The sequence below is a fragment of the Hipposideros armiger genome, unplaced genomic scaffold (assembly GCF_001890085.2).
Source record: "Hipposideros armiger isolate ML-2016 unplaced genomic scaffold, ASM189008v1 scaffold_765, whole genome shotgun sequence".
Taxonomy (NCBI): domain Eukaryota; kingdom Metazoa; phylum Chordata; class Mammalia; order Chiroptera; family Hipposideridae; genus Hipposideros; species Hipposideros armiger.
The window spans coordinates 1-23061 of NW_017732115.1; the positions used below are offsets into that span (position 1 = coordinate 1).

General features: G+C 36.9%; 1 long non-coding RNA gene across 1 annotated transcript in view; it reads right to left on the minus strand.

The window, feature by feature from the left end:
* Positions 1–1616: 1616 nt before the first annotated feature.
* LOC109373974 (uncharacterized) overlaps positions 1617–23061 on the minus strand; it is a 281945-nt gene continuing 260500 nt past the window's right edge. Inside the window, exons 3-4 of the long non-coding RNA XR_002122327.1 lie at positions 2309–2376; positions 1617–1707 (exon numbers count right to left, since the gene is read on the minus strand). This is a non-coding gene — a long non-coding RNA (uncharacterized LOC109373974). The remainder of the gene's footprint in view (positions 1708–2308; positions 2377–23061) is intronic.

Consider the following 23061-nt stretch of genomic DNA (forward strand, 5'->3'; position numbering starts at 1 on the left):
CAAGCCACAGTTTGCCCACCTCTGCCCTAGAGGAATGCCATGCCAATATTAGTCGAGCATCCTGAATTTTATATAAAATTCATGAATTGTAGACACAACTAACTCGAAACATGCTGTGCAGACGAACACTGTGAGGGCCAAACTACAGACACACACGAGACACCCTGTAATCTCCTTGGGTAGACCTCCCAAGAGGTGGCAGAAGAGAGAGTTATTGGGGAGACTTTCTCAAATAGGAGAGTATCCCAAAAGAGAAGAAAGGGAAAAGATCCATAACCAAACATGACAAGAAAAAAAGAAATGTCTTCACTCCATCCATAGACCAGGTTGGTGGTTGGCACTTGGGCTTCTTAGGAGTGCGTTATGCTCTTTAGTCCTATAGCTCTTCTTCATTTCAAGGGGAATGCAACCTTTTTTTTTTTTTTTCCCCGAAATTAGGTTGTGCTGCTAACAGTCTCTACACCCCTGTTTTCTTACATTTCCCTTTTTAATGCTGGTAAGGCCTTCTGGTTTCTCTCTCTCCAGAAGACATGATTAGCCAGAAACCTGGCCCCATGCAAGTATTGAATCAACCTTACAATCCTAAGGAGAAACAATAACTTAAGAGTCCATTTGGTTAACAAATTATGTTTATATATGCTTTCAACATGGGCTCTTATAAACTGTGGCACTCTCCTATTATCTAACATATTACACTTCTAGATTTCCAGGTATCTGGGCAGGGCACACAATTATTGATACAAACAAAAAAGTTGTCTTTCTAATTCAGTCCTTCAAGATTGGGAGGCTCATGATGGACAACACATGGCCTTCTCCTTCTCAACATTTGTAGGTGGGAGCATGCTAAGATGAGTATCCAAGGCTAAGGCAGACAATAAAAAGACAGGCTCCAAGAGGGTTACCATAAAACTTTTGAGATGTGAAGTGCTGGTCCCTTATTTGCATTTATACTAATGAGGAAGTATAGTGATGTATCTCATAGTTGCCCAGTTCCCAATAGTCCATTCCCACCCTATCTCCTTTCTCAGTCCTTACCACAGACAGGAAATTATTCAAGGTCCTGAACTATTGCTCTAATTTCTAATTTGTGGGCTATTGTTCTATTTCTAGGAAAATCAGGAGAAATGGGGAATTATTAGAGAGTTATTGCTTACATGACCAGGGAAGGCACCTGTCCTAGGAATAAATATCTGCTCTTTTCTTGACTAGCTACTGGGGTACTTACGGAAAAAAAAATTTTGTTTTTTCAACATGAGCTGAAGATATAAAATATATAGTCCTGGAATCAAAACTAGCATTTATTGGATTGCTGGCCAAAAATGTATATGAAATCAATAATCCCTGAGTAGGACATCTCCCAAATTAAACAAACAGCAGTTCTAATTCTATACAACTTCCATAGTTTTGTCTTAATCAACACAAATAGTTTGTCTAAAAGGGTGTGGTAGACATTACTAATGTTTACCAATATCTGGTTCTTCTCTCATTCCTAGTACATGAGAGACTGTGTTTCCCTGTTTCTTACAGTTAGGTAGGATCATGTGACTCGGTATAAGCAATGTAGGGAAGCATAGGAAAGGTGGGTATGAGGTCTTTACGTACTTTCTTTCCTTAAAAGGAGACCACATACTCCAGATGTGACAAGTTTGGTTGGTGGAGCTGCCATCAGCCTGGGATCATGGGTGACCATCTGGAGGAGAGTTCATGCTGATCAACAGTAAACATGTAACATGGACAAAGAATAAGCTTTAGTTATACTAATGCCATGAGATGTCAGAGTACATTTTTATTGCAGCATAGCAAAGTTTATCCTAATAAAAAGATAAGTTGAAAAGACAAGGGGATTGCCTTGTTTCTGGAACTAGGGGGAACAAATTAGAAACAGGGTAGTAGTTAGTGGTAAACCCTCTTGCCTTCCTTTAATCCTTTTTCTATGCACAAAAAAAATGCACCCATTCTGTCAATTTTCAGTTCTATATTCACACATATGCCAATTTTATAAAATGAAAATAACTGGGGAAACATGTAAAGTACACAGCTTAGTCTTGTGCATAATTTAAACATTTAAAAAAATTTTATGTATTCAAATATATTCATGAAAGGAGACATTAGCATGGAAAGCAGATGAGAAGTTGACTTTCAGTTCTCCTAGTTTTACTGTTCTTTGCCAAACATTCTCTTGGTAGCACATACCTATGCTCTCTTCCAAAGATATTCAGGGTCCTAGGAACTTTTTCTACTCTATTAAAATCTGCACTCAGAAAAGACTGAATTAAGCTTATTTACTCACTTAGTCATTGACACTCACCTTCTGTGTGGCCGGCATTATGCTGTATCTACCCTCAAGGGAGCTCACAGGTTAGGGGGAAAGCCAATCTGCAAAAAAAGTCCTTCATGTGAAGTATGTTGCATATACATCCACACAAGAGCAGGGACTAGGAGAAGCAAGCACATACATGGTAGTGGTCTTGGACATCAAGAGATTTACTGACAAAGACATGGTGACTTTTGCTCTTTAAAGATTATCCTAGTGACATTATAGTGGATGAGCACCACATTTAGGCAAGAGGTAGTGGCAGCACAAACTTGCCCAGTTAGCAAGGAGGACGGAGAAGAGAAGACTTGAGGCAGAGATATTAGCAGGCAGACACTAATTTAAATTGGAGAAGTGAAAAAAAGGGAGGAGTTTAGGACTATTCTTGATTAGGGGTCAGTGAAACTTTCTGTAATGGGCTGGCTAGTGAATACTTTAGAATATGATTCACACATAGTCTATGTTGTATAGTCTTTATTCTTGATAAGGTTTTAAAAATGCAAAAAAACTATTCTTAGTTTGAGGCATGGGTTTGGCCCACAGGCTATAGATTTTGCTAAACCATGCCCTAGATTAAGATTCCTCAAGGGAGATAGCTTGAGTTAGGTAAGAGAAGGAGAAGGCTCAGTCTGCAAGGGAATCTGAAAAGTACTGGCTGATACTACTAACTAGTTCATGGTTTTATCATAAATAAAAAAAGCTCTTTCAATAAGACTGAAATTCTGGCATATTGATCAAGTTGCCCTTTATTATAAAATCTGTTTTTACAATATGTTCTATTCTTTAGAAAACAAGGCTTTGATTCATTACTTCTGTAATATTTTTATTCTAAGTTCTATATGCTCAGTACATGCTTTTGTATTGCACTTGTCAGTTTTGGTTAATAATTGCGGATGAAAAAGGGGCACCGAATAAATCTAACTGAAAGTAACCTCGTAGGGTGATCTAATCATATGCTCCAGGCATAACTTCTTTAGTTAAAAGGGTTATCTTTGCCTTAAAAACCCTGTCCCTTGTTCTTGTGCATCTATGCTAACACACCTTTGAAACACCAGGGTCATCGTCTTTTTCTGACCCCTGGACGAAGTAGCCACCCTCAAAGGAGCTTGTAATCTTGTTCACTATCCTGTAATCCAATCTCCAGTGTACCTTCTCCCACCTTCATCTAATTTTCCATATATTCCATCCTTAATTCCAAGTGTACAAAAGGAACTGCAAAACTGTTATTCTCTAGAGCATTTGAGATTTTGCTTCTCAGCACTGTCATCAGTTTGGTTCAAATAAAATCTTATAAACATTTCCTACAGATTTAGACATTTCTTACATAAATTTTCTTCAGATTTGAGCATTTCTTATGTTGAGATAATGTCCTAAATACTTGGAAATAAGAATATAGTTTTTCATTACAAAGTCATAACCCATTATGTGCTTTAATAGTAGATGTTGTTTGTCTTGATGTATAATAAATAGGTGTTCAGTACAGTCAATTAATAATAATGATAAAATTTCCATTGAAAATTTCTGTTCACTTAGAAAGTAATCACCAGTTTCAGAAGGCTTAAATGTTTTCAACTTTGGGAGGATAGAAAGCAGTTAGTGGAGATGCTTTTCAATATATTTGTATTTTTACATTTGGATCGAAATATGAGGATCAAGAAATGTTTCCATTATATCTTAAATAGAATTTCTAGGCCTTCAAGTATGAAAAATTGTTCCTTTTGTTTCTAATTATTATGTATTAAAATGTGCACACACAAGTGCACATACAGTTAATTCTTGATTATCTGAAGGTAGATTAACTGGTTTATGGAGTAATGGGTTTGTGGATTAGCCTGTTTTCCGGTGGAGGTGGTTACTGGAGCAGCAGAAATTTAGGATTAGGTCACTTCCTCTACAGGGGCATGTAATCAAGCCCTGAGGCCTTAGCTCTGATTATCAGTTCCCCAGTGGTTAGGGAACAGGATTCCAGGTCTACCATCATGCAATCTGGCATACTTGATTTACTCTGTTAATAGTTTTACCCACAGTTTGGCTGTTCAGCTCCTGCCCCTTGAAGAGCTGTCCTTCAACTCCAATATCATAATTATCTAATTGTTCAGCTTCACTGGGAAATGTGATCTCCCAGATCATAGCTGTGGTTTATCCAAAGTTTGATTGATTTGCAATCTGGCTCTTTGAGTTAATGAAAAGTTTACTGTGGTTTTATTTGAACTGTGTGTGGTTTTGGGTTATCTGTAATCTAGTTTATTTCTACTCACCCTCTAAAATTATCTCTGTTAATCAATTATCGACTGTAATTATATATTCTCCAAATTTCCCTAAAAAACATAATTTCAAAGCATTCTGTCCAATTCTGTTATATCTTCCAAAAGATTCATTCCATTTCAGGGATCTTATTTGTTTTAATATGATGTTCCTGTGACAATGTAAAACTGTCCAATTCACAAAGTTGTTTTTAAATATTCAACTCCAAAAAAACTGGAAATTGATACTTGAACTTAGGGAATGGTTTCCAAATGCTCAGAGCTATCTGAATATTAGTATACCAATCAGAATACTAGTTGTTTATTCCAAAATGTGTTTACTTGATAACATTATTCATATCTTCTAACTTACTACTGTATTCTTTAAGTTTAAGATATAACAATGCAATACATGTTGAAAAGCTAATGAAAAGAAAAAAACAAACAAACAAATATAGTACTACAAGCTGAAATCAAGAGTGCTTTATCTTTTCAGTACCAGAAGAATAAACAAGATGGGTTAGTGAGGAGATAACAGAAAGACATAAGAAGAAGCAATGTAGGAATCCAAGTGTGGGAGAAAAGTGTGTGTGTGTGTGAGAGAGAGAGAGAGAGAGAGAGAGAGAGAGAGAGAGAGAAACAGCACAAGAAAACCTAGAGCTCTTGCTGGCCTCATTCCAAGCTATATGCCTCTCTCCTCAACATGTTCTATAAAGAATATTGACATTTAAAGGCTGGAGGCAAGACACACGAAGTATAAAAAAAAAAATCTTAATATATTTCTGAATTAAAGCTGTGGGTGTGAAGGCAGGGTAAGCTTTGCTTTATATTTTTACAGTTGAGTTATATTTTTACAGTTTCTCCTTAGATCTCCAGTAAAATATTCAGGTAAACCTTGGCGAATACATTTACTTGGCAGTCTCAGCTATCAGTTTGCATGTACCATGTTATATCCGGTAGTACGTTGCTAAATCAGATTGTTTTAAACCTAGTTTACCTGGGAATATTACCTCTAGCTCCTTGTTCACCACTAAACATTTTGATTTCCTTATCAATACCTTAAATTTAAAAGTTTAAACAATATAATAAAGTAACTGAAATGGGGTAGATAATCAATAACTGTAACTCCCTCTTCCTCTGCTCCTTTATTTTTTTTTCTAGTGCTTTGTACTACTCGGCTTCACTTTGGATGCCCAAAGCTCCAAGGGTGTCCTTCTATGGGCCTAGGAAGCTCTTCAAGCTGCAGGTCTCCACCTGTCTCCTTAGCCTCAGAACTTTCATGTTTCTGGAAGTCATTAAAGCTTTTCAAATATTCCAGTTCTCTGCCTCCCAGGCATGTCTACCTCCCAGTAGTTGGGTAAGTTCACATGACTACTTCTGGTCATTGAGCTGAGAATAGAAGTAAAAAGTATTTCTTCTAGGTGAAGGAAGTGAATTTAGTGAAAGACCTTCTAGAGTGCTTTTTCACCCTGAGCTGTAGTGACCAGTAATATTTGAGACAGTGGCAACTCTGTTAGCCTGAATCCCAGAATGAAAAGATGTGGAGCAGAACCCTAGCTCACCTCCAAAGGGCATGAAGGAAAAGTGAGGGATAAAGCATCATTTTCAGAAGCCAGTAAGTTTGAGGGATATATTTTTCTGTAACATAACCTAGTCTATACCCTAATATACCATGTAATACTTCTCCCTTCTCCTTAGTATACATGAAAATATAGACTCATTTAGGGCAGAGCCTTTATCTATGTTGTAATGTTCTCTTAGTATCTTCAGGGCCTGCACAGTGCTTAGAGTATAGGCAATAATCACTTAATAACTCTTTATTTAAAAAATAAAGACTGTACTTGTTGCTATGGTGATATAGGTTGTAATGGGGGTAAATAAATGTGGTTTCTCATGAATGAATGAATCATAGCTCTATTATAGCAAATGAATCATAGCTCTATTAGCTTAGCAAGTCATAGGTTATTGTTCCCAATACTACATCATGGTGATTGCAGACACATTGGAAGGCTGGCATATGAGATGATTTTAGTTAGGTCTGGGTTCCTTCAGAAAATGGAACTTAGGCAGCTACTTGAACAGCCTCATGAATAGAAAGCCTCCAAATTTGCTTAAGTCTCATGAGTAGAAAGCCTCCAAATTTGCTTGAGGGGCCTACCTGGCACAACTGAGAGAGAGCCAGACTGAAACTTGACCGTTGTGTTAAATAAGGTCTTGCTGATTAACCAGCATTATATTTGTAGTTTTCAGTATTGTAACAACTTACTTATAACAGAGTTGAATTTTAGGAGAGGTTCTAGTTATGAATTATTAAGGCTATTTCATTTTCTCTTACCAAAAAAATAGAAAATTTTGCTTTATGAGTTTTAAGCAAAAGGAAAAGATTAATTGATTTTGCCACCTGAAATTCACTTCTTCAAAATGCTTTCTGAAATGCCTGTTTGTAAGTAGGAAAATTTTTTATAATATACACACTACTGTGTGATTACAATCCCAGTGCACTAAGAGCAATTACAATAAAGTTACAATAAAAGTATGAACAATTTTTGCCAAGAGCCAACTCTATGGCAGGCTGATGCCAAAAGAGGGAAGCTAGAAATATGTGAGAACATTTCTTTGAGATCTAACCAGGCTATAAGAATCATCCAGTTATAACATCCAAAGACCATGTCATATGGGCTCTGGCCAGGCCATCTAAAGTGGGTGATGGTAGCATTAGTGTAAGGGGGTGATAATTTATGCTCGGGCAGGTGGCTGACAGTCTCAGGTCCTAAGTGGTGTCTCACTTTGTATATAACAGCAACTATCTAAGACTTATCTAAACAGAGTCCTGGTACAAAACACAGAAATGGAGGCCAAGAAGGGTGAGTGAGGACCTGAAAAGCATTGGGTTTCGGAATCTGAATTCAAGCGGGACACCAAGCAAAAAGCCCTTATAGTGACAGTCAGAAATGAAAATAAGTAGAAATGGACAATCATCCTATGGAAAAGTTACAGTAAATGATTTTTTCATAATCAGTTATTCTCTTTCTGCTGAAAAGACAAGAATGGCAGGATGTTGGGTGGGGAGATTGTTGGCATACCGCAGATTGAAGAGGTTTCTTTCCTGACAGTGGTAGTTTTCCGTGATCACTTAACACTTACAGAAGTTATCAATTCTTAAAACTTCCTTGAGTTTTACTTTTCTTGTTGAGCATTATTAGTTTCCTTTGTTCTTAAGATTTGACTACTTCATAAATTGGCAAAGAGATTCTAGATATTATAAATATTCAACAATTGAACCATTTGTTACAAAAGGATATAAAATATTTAAAATTAAATTATCACAATTAATTATACCTAATTTCATAACTAAAAATATGAAAAGAGAAATGTATTTAATTAAGTTATAATTTATGAACAATCTATTCTTTCAAGCTTTTAAACCAAACGTGATAAATTTGTAAGCAAACAAGTTATTCATCATATATTTAAATGTGAATGAAAAGCAATGTACTTTGAGATTTATTAGAAGTGATAAAATGTTTAGTCCTTGAACCACTGATCTTTTTTCATCCTTATCTTGGGTGATATCATTTCCATTCATGAATTTTACTCTATGGTATTATAACTAGATGATACAGGATAAAATGTTTAATACAATTGGAGGCTATGGGCTCAGATTTTCTGGGATTTGAATCCTGACTCCTAACTGTGTGACCCAATTAACTTTACTGTGACACTTACTCCTGATCTTTTACAACTATTAAATAGTTTATGCTTCATAAGGTCCTTCTGGCTATCGAATGGAGTTACAAATGTAAAGTCCTTGACCTCATTAAGTGATCTGTAAATAATAGGTATCATTTACTATCTCCATGCATAAGCATCAGACCTGTGTTTAACCACCTGTTGGCAAAATCCACCGGGATGTGGCAGACACACAACGAATTCAGACTCTTCAAAGACAGAACTCACTAACTCACCTCTACATTGACTTTCTCTCTGAAATCTTTGTCTAATTGCTTTGAATCTTATCTCCTAGATCTAACCAATCACCCAGACCTACTGATTTACTTCACGTATGTCTACCATTGCCTTAGGTCAGCCCCACCCCCCCAACTTAGTCAGTCCCTTGGTCAGTCACCCAAGCTTTTGTATCAGCCCCCCACTTTGTCTCCTGTCTATACTAGTGCTTTCCCCTATGACTCCCTCCCCCACCTTGTGGTCATCCTCCGTAAAGCAGTCAGAGTAATCCATCTAAAACACAAGCCTAATTGCGTGATTCCCTTAGAAACTCCCAATGGCTTCCCATCACTTACAGAAAAAAGTCTGAGCTCATAGTATAACTTAGAAGCTTTAGGTCTCAGGTGGTTCTCTCTGGTTATTCTCATTTGGAGCACCCAGTTTTTATTTTTGTTATTTCCTTTTTCTCTAAGAAGGTGTGTTTGTATCCCAGGTTTGGTTAAACATGACACAGTTTGCTCAAATAGAGTCTATGCCTACTTCTCACTGACCACTTCTATAACATATTAAATCATTCTTGGGGGCAGTCTCCTCTGCTAAACTCCAAGCTTCTCAATTGCTATGATTATGGCTTGCTCATCTTTGTGCCTTGAGGTCCTGGCTTATAGTAGATTCTTAATGTTTCATGGGACTGTCGAACTTCAGTTTAGTTAATTTTCCCAATGTTTTCACCTCCTCTCTACCAGGAAAAGAAAAAAAAAAGAAAGAAAGAAAGAAAGCAGATTCTCTACCTCTTATAGTTTACACATTTCTGGAAATGCCACAGCTCTATTTCCATCATTTTCCAGTCTGGCTTTTATTTCAGGAACTGAGAATCTGGGGTATAAAAAGAATACAAGGGTCCCATAATGCAAATGTTCATGAAAAACTGGGCAAATCTGTAGAACATTCTGAAGATGCAGGACCAAACTTACAAAGAACTGAGAAAGCTCAGAGGATTTGGATTTGCCTGGCACAAAACAAAACGAACCAACTAACTAACCAACTAACCAACCAACCAACCAACCAACCAACCAAACAACCAGCCAATTAACCAAAAAACCAAAAGAAAAAACAGAACAAAACAAAAACAAACAAACAAAAAAACAGGTGGGGAGGAGAGGAATATGTGGTTTTCTCTAAGGGTAGACCAACTCAGACCACCTCTAGATCTGTGCTGCCCAATATGGCAGCCATGAGCCACCTGTGGTTATTGACCACTTGAAGTATGGCTAGTACCAAAACGAGATGTGCTTTAACTATAAAATATACATCATATTTCAAAGGCTGCATAAACACAAAGAAGGTAAAATAATTTATTACACTATATTAATATTTATTACTTGTTGAAATGACATTTTAGATATATTGGGTTAAATAAAATATATAATTAAAATTAATCTTACCTTTTTATTACTTTTCTTAATATGGCTACTAGAAAATTTAAAATTATATCTTTGGTTCACATTATATTTCTATTGAACAGTCCCAGAGGATGGAATAACACCCTATAATTACTTATTTTTCCCTTCAGTTGGAACCATTGTAATGCTCCTTTGGGGACTATGACATCCTGTTTGGGCAGGGTCATTGCAGAACCTACTTGTATACTCAGGAGTTCCTAGGACCAGCTGTGAACAAAACAGGCCCCTGCCCCCAGAATTCAGGTGTAAATCTAAATAAGCTTTTTTAGGCAGAACTGCTTCTAACCTCTACTCCTAGGGTGACCTGGGATTCAGCTGCACAAGTCACTTGTTCCCCATGGTTGAGTCACTTCCAATGGGGCATGAACAATGGTTGGGAACCTACCTACTGAATTTCTGCTGAGCCGGAGTGTGGCTAATTGGCCATATGCCCGGAGTGTTACATCCCCCTTTGGGTCAGTAACAGCCCTGGTTCTTGGGTGAATAACTGCTCACCTCTCTAAGTTGAATTAACTCTTTCAGGGCACTAGGGCACCATTTAGCACACTGAAATGAATAATTTATTCAATGGCTCCCTAAGGACACCCTGCAGTACAGAGAAGAAGCAGAGCAATTTGAAGCTCACATAGCAATCTTGCAAAGCCTATTAGGGGAGCAAGACAAATTAGATGGAAGTGCTCTGTCCAGTTGGGATATAAAGGCAGTTTATATGAGCAAGATATAATTGCCTAAGTGGGAATCTGGCTAAGAAAATAAGGCTTTGGAAGGAAAGAATAAAGCATTGCTAAGACCTCAGTTCTATGCAAAAGCGAATTGCATGCTTGTGCACTTTAAAATTATATTTCAAAGTGTTTTGTCCACTATATTGTAACTATTATTCCAATTTTTTGAATAGTCAACTGAGACTCAGGAAACTTGACTTCAAGCACAGTGCTACCACTAACTACCACGGGGCTTTGGGCAGGTTACCTTTTCTCCATGAGTCTTAGTTTCCCCATTAGATGACGTTAGGGATTGTACTGGGATTGGGATGTTTCAGATAGGATTTGGTGAAAAGATTTAGGAATGTCCAAATTTTACCCCAGACCATAGCCAACTGGGAGAGAGAGATATAAACAAGGGATGATAGCCCAAGAAAGCAGATTATCACTTTACTGTTATAATACATGGGTCCTTGTCTCAAACTCCAAGGAATACCCTGGTAAATGAACTGGAGCACATATCCCAAGAGTCTATTTTTTTTTTCTCCCTATGCTTGAAACCCTGAAGCAGGACTTCACTACACTTTGGCAGGCAGCAGTGAGGACTAAAGAAGACAATGCAAGTGATAGTTTTGCTTTAAGAAAAGAGGCTCTGGGTCAGCCTCTTCCTTGCCCTACAAGAGGAGCCCAATGCATGGTGGCTCCATTTCCCCATGCCCCACTGATAAAGATGGCTTCATTAGATTTCTCGACTCTAACCCATGAGATACCCTTCTAGAGGAGGAGTAAGGGAGGAAGGCGGAGGTGGGGGGTGGGGGGGGACTGGACTTCCTCAGGAAGAAGAGGATGAAGACTCTTCCTACTTCGGCAGTCTCTTCCTGCTTCTTCTACTCCTATTCTACTTCTACTATAGTTTCATTATGCCATCTGCATGGAAATCTGAGATGTTTAGCATCGACCTGACATGCAAGTGATTCAGCAGGTTTCTACTTTGCATCTCTAAGAGAAAAAAAAAATATTTTTCTGTTGATTACTTGCTTTGACTGCCTAGAAGTTCTTTGAGATCTATTGAGAAAGCTTATTAAAGACCCCAACCTTGATCATTTAGCTTAATAGCTCCTCTGATACTCCAGCAATAATAATGGTATTAATCACCATCATTCATGCAGTGCTTATTACTATGTGTCAGGTGCCATTCTAGATGCTATGAGATATCAATGCATTTAATATTTACAACAAGCCTAGGAAGTGTTTTAATTATAACTGGCATTCTTATTTTACTAATATAAAAACTAAGACACAGAAAGGTGAAGCAATTTGTTCCAGATGGCACTGTTAATAGGTGGCACAGCAGGGATTTGAATCCGGGGTCAGGGAACTTAGAGCCACCAGGTCAGGCTGCTGTTCAGTGTCAGTTTCATCCCTTAGACTATACGTTTCAACCATATAATAATTCCCATTTATAGGGACAGCAGTTTTAAATGTTTGAAATCCCACTTTTATATTAACTTAATTCATATAAAGTGCCTCTAGTTGTATGTAAAGTGCTTATACACAAGTGAACAGTGATTATTAAAGTACTCTAATTAAGAACATATTTATATTTGTTGTAGCTAATGTTTTAATTGCACAATAAAATTTTACTAATACACTGCAGTAATTACAAAACACCAGAAAGTTTCATTCTGTTTTATGCAAAAATGAAATATAATCATGGAAGTCTAATGATGTTGGTACCTCTGCTCTTATCACCTCTATATTTAGACAGGCAGAGCTACAACATGCAAATTAAACAATCAAAATTAAGTATTATACGTGTCACTGACCTATGCCATCATCTTGTCATTCGTTAATTTGCAAAATTTAGCAAGTTACAATGAGCATGGTTGTTGTTATGCTAGGGAGTTAATATGGTGTGTGAAAACTCATCCTTTAGAGGTGTAGCTGGGTGGGGGGGGTGGATATACCTCAGGGACTCATTGTGGTAAAGGATTTTCATTGATTATACCTCCTGAGGGAGAAATCCTGAGGCCCTTACATCAGTCAGTGGCAGCTTGGCACACAAAAGGGCAGCAGTTTGAGTCCCAATGGGTCTAAATAATGCAGCAGGCAACTACCTCATCAGGGGTTTAAAATCCTCTAATGCATACTTGTATTTTTCTTTACAAACACCTACCCAATAAAAATTTTCCATTTTTTGTTACAATTAAATGTAAAGAGCTTATGATTTAGGGTCTGAAGTCAGAACCTAGTACTATTCACACAGGTCATTTTAGAAACACTAAACATTACTTATGTCTTCTCTGACTTGAAAGATTATCTGGAACAGGAGCAGAAATGTAAGGTCTGTGCTGGTCACATTTTCCATAATAGCTTTGGTGAAACATCTGTAACTTCCTTTCCTCCACGTGATTAGATTACATGCTATTTTGTCATCTAGGTTGCATATGCATTTTAGGTGTAGAAATAAGTACCCTGACATAAGCAAAAGGCTCATTTTCAAACACCATCATTTTTCATTTTTTTCTGTCCCTCCCAGGTTTCCATTTTTATTTTACTTTCTCTTTTCTTGTCTTACTTTTTTTTCCTCTCTTTAAAATTTGATTTCAGTCTTTCTCCTTCTGTTTTCCCTTATTTCTACAATTCATCACCTCAGAGGAATACAACCTGTATTTGGGGGGAGTTTGCCACAGCTGGACAGAGGGAGGCGACAATATCGTCTCATTGTCACTGCCTGGTGGAAGCAGTGGAGCTTCACCTTCTCTTTCCCACTGCTGAAATGCTGCACAACCAAAAGCAATCCTGGCTGTAGAACTGCAGCTAAAGCTGCCACTATGTTTCCTACCCATGACACTTCATACATGCAAGGATGGAAGTGAAGTTCCTAGCACTTAATAGGTGCAAAATAAATGCTTGCCGACTCATCATTTCACTGCAGCTCTCTGAGGCAGCAAATGAGGCTTATTTCATGGGCCTGGACTTATATTCTAATGGTAGGGAATACATTATCCTCTGTAACCCCATTTCTGTGTCTAAATTTCTCTAATCGAGTATTTAAGGAATCACTACACATAATTGTTTTTACAATAGGAGCTGGGTCCATATTTACTTGTAATTATAGACTATTACTCTCAAGGGACAGGATGTTACATAAGCCTGGATATGATTATTATGCACGATAGAACCTATAGAAGACACAGGTTAATGAACAAGCTGTGTTTTAATTCGTTTATGTTATCACCATTAGTCCTGGTTTTTACCTGAAGATACCTGTCTGCCAGTGAATATATTGATATGTCTGACCTATGGGCTCTGCTTCCAAACTCCAGCTCCTTCTGTCAACTGCTAGCTCCATTAGGTTTGCAATCTCAGCATGAAATAGAGTGAAGCAACTCTATGTGGTACCATGGGGTCAGCTCATCCCGCTCTGCCTCACATTTCAGTCATTCTTGGTCACCCGCCCAAAATGAAAACCTGTTTACCTTTCTGTGTCTCCTTCTCACATGTTCATTTTCTGCTCTTATCCTAAGTGGCCTCACAAACCTGCTCACAGCACGTTAAGAAAGTCTTGTATCATGTAAAACTAAGAATGCTGCCTCCATGTCTTAGCCTGGTTCTTTCTAGAGGCCCATGTTTCTCCTTGCTCATCCTGGAGAGGTTCTCCTAAACTCCATGTGACATGATCCTAGAAGCTACATGGTCTTTCCCAAATCCCAACAATAATATGGCTATTTATGGAGCATATTCTATATGCCAGGCACTAAGCTAAGTACTGTATGTAGATAATATTTACTTCTCTTATGATCCCTTATGATTTACATATAAAAAACAGTCACTGAGTGCTCACTATATGCCAGGCATTATTTTTTTAGTTTGAGTTTCCCCAAAAGCCAATCCTAAAAAAAAAATGTCAACAAAAATTATTTATTAGGGAAGTGATTCCAGGAAACATTAGTGGGCAGTGGGGAAGTGACACAGAAAGGGAAACACACCCAGTAAAGTATGCGTTATCGAACAAATGACCATTGTAGGTAAAATCTGGTTAAAATGGAGAAATCTAAGAGCCAGTGTAGAATATCATCCTCCAAGTTATCTCACTCAGGAGTTTAGGGATCTGGCTAGATACACATAAGTGGATTTTCAGACAATGCTGAGATCTGGCTGGAGTTAGAGAACCTTCATGTGTAATAACACCAATCTATTCACTTCTGTGTGAATGCCCCACCCCAACTCCACACAATGGCTTCATCCTCTCAACCTTAAAATTGTCTGCATCCAAATCTCTTCCTCCCCCTTTGTTCATTTCAGTGTTAGCTCTGCCTGTTCACCACCATCTCCTCTTTTGGTTCTATCCTCTACCTTTCTGTCATGTTTTCATTTCATTTTATTATATTTCATTTCATTTCATTTTCATTCTAAAAACTGGAACTTTGCAAACCTCTCTTTTCTTAAAGTAAAAACATCCTTTAGTGACTTCAAAATCTATATCCCAGCTCAAATCTCTCTGATGATCTCCAGATCTGCATTAAATACAATGTAATTATCACCGTCCCTGTCAAACTTGCTCCTCCTCTTCTTTCTCTCATATTTTGGTTAGAGTCAATGCTATACTTCTAGTTATCTTTAAAAAACAAACAAACAAACAAACAAACAAACAAACAAACCTCAAACTGGATTTGGCGCAGGAGTCCCTGTCATTCATCTCCCACATAGAATTTGTCTTGAGTTGACTTCGATTCTATCACTTAAATATCTGTCAAATCTCTCCTACTCTGAATAGCTTAGTTTAGGTCTTCACCTTAACTCAACAACCTCCCAATGTGTTTCCCTGTCTCCATTTAAAAAAAATTTTTTTTTTTTTACCAATTTCAATTCTTCTTCACTCTTCTTCCTAAAAGACAAATATAATCCTGTCACTGCTTAACTTAAAAGCCTTCTATGGTTCCTGAGGACCCTCAGAATTAGTTCTGGGATTTTGGCAAAGCCTAAGATGCCTTCCTGGTGTGACATCTGCTTACCACCTCCACCCTGCGCTGTCTTCTGTTTCTCTCCATCTGCTCTGTACCCACCCACCACACAAATCCCCATCTTGTCTGCAGGACATGCTCACATACCGATGCTTTTGTCTAAGTCACATTTTCCGCCTGGAATACCCTCCAGGCTCCTTGACCCCAAACAGACACACACTACTATTAGCCTGAAAAACAATTAAATATTTGTTGTTCCAGCTCAACTCAGGATTTGGGAGATCTCCCTAAACTGTCAGATCTGATTTGGATAACCTCTTAGTTGATTCTGTAACATCAAGTTCTCTCCAATAATAAATTTGAGTTTGTTAACTAAAAGGACCAAATTGTATGCACATTTGCATTTCCAGCACCTAGCATTGTGCCTGGCATATCACATGTGATCAGTATCTGTGCGTGGAATGTGAACCTTATACAATTTCTGTTCTCACACAAACACCCAATCCATCTTTTAAGAAAAACATTTAAAGGCATCGCTTCTTATATAACATTTTCTTTTTTTCAAACCCCTGCCTCTGGACTTTTTCATTCTACCCTCCATGTCTCATATGTTAAAAAAAAATTGATAAAAAGTAAAATAAAATTAGAAAAATGAACTTTTTATTCCTTAAAGCAAACTTACAAGATGGATGGTTACAAAGATGTATCTTTTGAGACAACTAAACTTCATCAATTTAATGTAAGTGTAAAACATCCACTAGCTTCCATCACGATGACTAAACATTTCAAATAGCTATTTTCTTAAGTAATTTTTTAAAACGTGTACTTCATTTATGTGTCAGGAAAATGCACCATATCATTTGATTAGTGTAAATCAAATTGCTACAAACTGCTCTCTGAACCAAAACCATGCTGTTTCAGATGTGCATTAAGTAGTAAATCAACTTTATTGGAAATGCTGGGTCTCATCTTTTCAGAGCAAATGCTGTGCACTTTTTTCAGAGGTTCAATAATTCTTTTACATCTGGAGTCTCTTTAGTAAATTGCTCCTATTTAGTAAATTATCACTGCACTAAGTAGCCCAAAATAATTAAAGTATTAAAAAGTGTCTAAAAATTACCTCCCCGTGGTATTCCTGGGCTTTTAGCTGAATGTATTTCTCCTTCTCTGCTTGTCCTTTCAGGGATTTCTCAGTACCTTTGGCAAACTTTTGACAAAGATTTGCCAGCATCTTTTGGCGGGGTTTATTTTATGACCTGCTTTTAGGGAGCTTTTGGACTAAAAGACATTTAATAATTAGAGCCCAGTGAGGTGCTTAGCTAAAGAGCACACTGCTGCCTATGAGGGATCAAAGCTATTGTTGGTGGCCAACATCACACGTATGTGCATCTGTTGAAGTAATTCACCTTCTATAGCTTTTTTCTCATTTCGATAGGAAATTCATCAGCAGCCTAAGAGAGTAAGACTGGTTCCATTTCACATTGAAATGTGTTGCATTCAAGTGCAGTGAAGTGTGACTTTAAGAACTGCTCAGAGAACAATATCTATAATGTTAAAAAAGCTTTGTCTGGTAAAAGAAGGTGCATTTTGGATACGAAGCGGTTCCTTGCTGGGCAGCATAAAATATGGGGTAGGGAAGCTTTCTTCTTAAATGAAGGCCATTTAACTTGGTCCTTTCAACACACATAATGATCCACTTCTATTTTACTGAAAATGCACGTGCACTGAATCTTCTCAAATATGACAGCCAGTGTTTTCTAATCTCTGGTCACACGCATATTAAGTTAACACATTTTAACTGCCTTGTAGGATGACAGTTTAGCCCACATAGTTTTAGAAACAGTCCTTGCTACATGCTTCATCAGTTGCATTTGTGGATTGAATGTTCCTTTGAAAGCACTACCATAAATATTTTTGCAAATGAGTGATCTGTTCCCATTACATCTGCTAATGCTATCATATGGCAGAGCAAACAAATAGTTCCGACATCACATCACTGCACACAGGAACAGTAAGGGGTACTCTGGCGGGCTGTAGCTCATCTCTGAGAACCACATCCCTAGCTGTCTCTGAGGAGCTAACCTGTCTTTTCAGACATTTTTCTTGACAACCTGTCACAAGGAGAACTGTGGATGTTCAGTGAACAAAGAACGCTAACATTGTATATGTTAAAACGCCGCAAACTTTAATCTCAACAGCTTCTGAACGTAAACATCTTTTAAGTCCAATCCATTTTGGAAAAAAAAAAAAGAAAAAGAATACATCTAACCCAAAATATTATTTACCATAAATTTAGAAAAAGAAATTTAAAAATAATGTTTGGTAAATGTATCTTATTTCTGAAGTCCAAGCAGGTAGTATCAATACTATCCTAATAATTTTATACTGTACACTATTTTCTGTGAAAAATTTACCAGAAATTGTTTATCTCTTTTCTCGGTCCAATGATTATTATTTTCATTTGTAAAATGATGGAAAGTTAAAGTATTTTCCACTTTGAGAGCAACTTGAGATGTTCTTCTATGTGAATGGTTAAAGATGGCTGACATTTTAAGACTTGACTTTGCATAAAAAGATTATTTGTTGTAGTTCTCAATGGAAAGAAACAAACAGGGAAAATATGTATATATTTTAAGGCAGTTCAAAAAGTATGGGAGATTGACCAGGTAATATTTTTTATGATCAGTGATATAGCACATCATCTTCAGAATGAGGTGATCACAGCAACCGATACAAGGTCCATGGAGTAAAGATTCTCATCTCTCATACCACAGCCCGTAATCTGCCCTAAAAAGGCCATTTAGTACTCTTTTATCTGTGTAGAATGCAAATGCTTCTGGTTGGTGGCTCAAAATAGAACGTTTCATTTTTTTTAAATAAAATAAAGAGGTTTAAGTCTCCTATGAATTGACAAATTCTACAAGTCCTATAATGGGCTAGCCTTGGCTTGCTGTATTTGCCATGAGCTAGGATAAATAGCTTGCTCATCTTTCAGCTATATTTTTCTGATTTCTGAATTTGAGATTTCTGAGCTATATCATCCTGTAGTGAACACAAGAAATTCAAGAGATTACTCTAGTAAGAGAGCTTTCTTGCTCTGAGACTCGTACAGAGGATAGCTTAACTACATTAGTGCTTTGTGAAGAAAAAAATGTACTCAGAAAAATGGTCATGTTTGAACAAAGCAAGTTTTTAAAAAATATATTGGGCTGTCGGAAGAGTCATGACATATTTTGTCTATGTTTTTTGTTGCAAAAATGCGTCTTGACTTTTCTGACAACCCGATATTTTAAAAGGAGAACACAGAGGCATAGAGAAGTTCTGCAGTTTCTCCAAACTGCACTGCTCACTGAGACTAGCACAGAGATCTTGGATTCCCCAACTCATGCTTTTACCTACTTCTGTATCTTCCTCAACAGTTACACAGACTGTGGCAAACCAGTTCCCACTGCAATGAACTGATCATCTTGCGTGGCATCTGCTCAAATTTCAACCATCTCTTTCCTTTTCTTTGTTTTTCTGACTCCCCAAATTCTTTTCTTTCCAACCTAATACAAATACATTACAGTATATTTGAGCCTTAGAGCACGAAGGACTGCTGTTGTTAAACCCTTATTCTGCTTTGAGAATATTCTGTGGTCTAATATAAAATTAGCTTGATAACATTTGTTCATATGAATTTACAGTATGCAAGGAAAATATTACCAACATAGACAAATGGACTTAAGATAAAATTCTACATGTCACAAACAAAATAAGAGCAACAATAAAATAGCAATGAGGCGGTGCCTCCCCAAGCGTCTGATGTGCATGGAGAGAGCTTCTCACCAGCAGCTCACAGACTGACTGCCCTTTTCACTGGGCTTCTGGTCAGACTTTTACTAGGTAATGGCTTCATTAGTGAATATTGTTTGGGGAGAAAAGACTACAAATATTGTACAAAGGTACAATAACATAGTCCTGGAAACTGTCTTTGGAAAAGTTAACGAAGTTATCCTTACAGGTACATCTGATAGGCCCTTACTGTATGCAGAACACTGTCGTAGGAGTCTGTTAAGAAATTCTGATGTAATATTTCCCAAGGGCCTAATGATTAAAGCTAAATACGTAAAAGCTGTGTGGACACCGGTAAACAATCTATGATCTAGGAGCAATGTACTTTCACAAATTGCACACCTCATGGCCAGAAGGCCTTTCTGCATATACTTAGAAAGAAGGAAGGAAGGAAAAGATGGAAGGAGAGAAGAACAAAAAAAAGAGGAGACATATTTTCTTTCCAAGTTAAATTTCATTCATAAAGGCAAAAAAAAAAACCCAAAAGAAAAAAACCCTGGAGGTGATATTTTGGTTAGTTTCATACATCATAATCAACAATGTTCAGTTACATTTTGTCATCAAATAAAAAGTGTTGAATGTAGCTTTAAGGTTGACTGAGTCTCAATATCCCCTTCCTCAAATCTGGTGAGTCATATTGCAACCCCCGTGAATCAATGGTCTATTTATTTAGTTATGCACAACCACTTAGCTATTTGTATCACACAATTCATATTCTGTCATTAAGTTTGATGTCCATTCACACCTGTGGGCTCTGAATCTTTCTATGTGACTCCAGGGCAACAGAGAGAAGAGACCATCTTTTGCAGTCTCCACCAGTGGGTGTCAGACTGTATCTGCTATCTCCGTAAGCCAGGTGTTTGTAGACAGTTGTTCAGAACTTACTACCAAAAAGACCTGCAGCACAAGATTTTACCAAAATACATTATATCCTAATTACGACATTACCAATGGTGGGTATTTTAGGACAATTACAGGTTCTCTTGGGTTATTGATTATTTCTGCTTTGAAAAATTTCCAGGCAATAATCATCATGTCTATGAAACACTTTGAAACCTTTTCACAAGCTGAAAGTGAGGTAGTGCCATTTTCTGAGAAAATTCTGATTTTCAGCCATTCTTTTGGCCTATCTCTAGATGGTAGCCTTCATTCTGGAACCATCTCTGAGGCAGACACAATTTGGGGACCAGTTAGAGAAGGAAGAGAAAATAGCAGATTGGACTGAAATAACAACAACTTGCCTGCATCAAATGGTAAGAAAACATGCTTTAATAAAAAAACCCATAAAATACAGAGTTCAGTGAGATGTTTGGAAAAAAAAAAGAAAAGAAAAAAAGAAACATTCATTGCATTAGAGACGCTAAAATTGTTGTTTATGACAAAATCAATCTTGCATCTATCTACTTAATTCTTTCATCAACTATAATTCTTTTCCATTTGGTACAAATTAGTATCGATTAGAAACCTAAAAATTAAAAGTTAATATGTTACAACAATGCCACTGAGTATTCTTTTCAGTATTACTCAAAGAAATAAAATTATAATGTTAAAAGGCTGTGTGTGTGTGTGTGTGTGTGTGTGTGTGTGTGTGTGTGTGTATTTGGGACTGGTTTTATATAAGGACTGTTATATTGAAATCTATCATCACTTAATTTGGATGAGTTTTAAACCACTTTTCCAAGTTTCCATATTGTTTTTGGATATAAGTATATTGTTTTAATTAGAAATACTTTTAAAAATAAATTTAAATTATAGTACCGCTTACATGTATGAAACAAAATGGAAAAAGTAGGCAAAAGCACAAGTATCCTTAGGAATCCCTGACTGATCCCATAATATTTTATTCTGCCATTTCCACCACTCCTAATACAGTCATTTCAATCATCTTAGTGTCCAGGCCCAACCAGCCCTTCCCCATACCACCATTACTCATTTTTTCATACTATTCTAGACTGAAAGCAAATATTTGTGAGGACCAGAGGATTCATATTAGAAACAGTCTCTGCAAGGTTAAGGAAGAGCAAAACTGTGACTGGTCCTAAGACCTGAGAAGGAGATTTACTGTAAGTGGGGGAGCTACTGAAAGAATCTATAAAGAGAGATGAGATGGTAAGAGCCGTGATTTAGGTAGAGGAGCTGAACAGCTGTGTGCAAGGTGGGCTCCAATTCAGGAGTGAAAAGTAATTTCCTGGAGAAACAGAGACACAGTAACAATAAAAATGGAAAGGGATCCACACTTCCTATATTGTAAAGAAAGAATAGGCAGGCCTTAGGGAATATTTAAAGATGGGAAGGATTCAAAGACAACCCTAAGTTTTTATCATAACTGAGTAACACAATTATAGCATAAAAAGAAAACTTATAGCATAAAAATATATGAAAAAATAACTAATTCTGGATGGTAAGCTATTAAATGTGCTTTTAGACTTACTAAATTTGGGGTAACAATGAAACATCCATATTAAATTAAAAAGTAAGTAACAATGGGTCCTTTCACTTGTATAAAGGTTTATATTTTCAAGGTATTTTTTCATGCTATTTTGTTAGATTCTCACGACTTTAGGCATTTTTATTATGCCTATTTTACAAATAAGAAACTGAAGGTCAAATAAGTTGAATGAGTTATCTAAAGATACACAGCTCATAAATTGCAGAACCATGATTCTAACACAAATGTCTTATTCCTAAATCAAGAATAATTAGGTTTATACTTGATATTTGGAGACAGAGGATTACAATTTGTTCTTGACAAATTGCTAGTTGCAACTTGCAAGTTGCTAGGTAAGAGAAAATAATGAAAGCCAAGATTGGGCGTCCAGAAGATATCTCAGGACAGCAGATAAATACAAAAGTTACTGTAATTTAGTCACCCATATTTCTTGGGTTGAATTGCTACCTAACTTGTTTTCTTTTGCTATCTAGCAAAACAACCTCTAAAGTGATGTGAAATCTATGTTTTTCCTTAATTGGTTCCCATACCATTGTTTCTACCTTCTGCTCTTTCCTACGGTGATTTTCTTTGTTTCTGTAGGCCATGGCAGAGCCTATATTATCTATCCTGCCATCCTTGCTTCCACTACCCCATTTGTACTTCTCACTATTCTTTTTTGCTTTGGGCGTCACGCTCCACTGAGAATCTGTAAGTTGAGTGTGGTTTCATGTCCCATGAGTCTCTTCAACTCTGCTTTAAAAGTAAAACCATTAACTCAAGAAATCATCTGAAGAAGAGATAACCTTAAATCCAGAAAAGGAGAGGAATTAGTCAAATGAGCCAGCATCTTATCCAACTAAGTAACATCTTTGGATATGCTATTATCTCTCTATTGTCCACCATCTTTCTTAAAAAATTCTAAGGAATAAATACTCAAGTTATCTGGATAGTCTATTTATTTTGAATAAATTTTTTCACAAATCTGGAAAAACAATGTATCAAAGAATTGGTCTTTTTTTTCCAGGAAGTGTTCCATATTTAGGGATGGAAATTATGTGTGTGTGCATGCGTGTGTGTGTGTGTGTGTGTGTGTGTGTGTAATATAAGATAGCATAGGTGAAGCAATATAAATTAATTAACTATTGAAAAAATGAAAAATAATA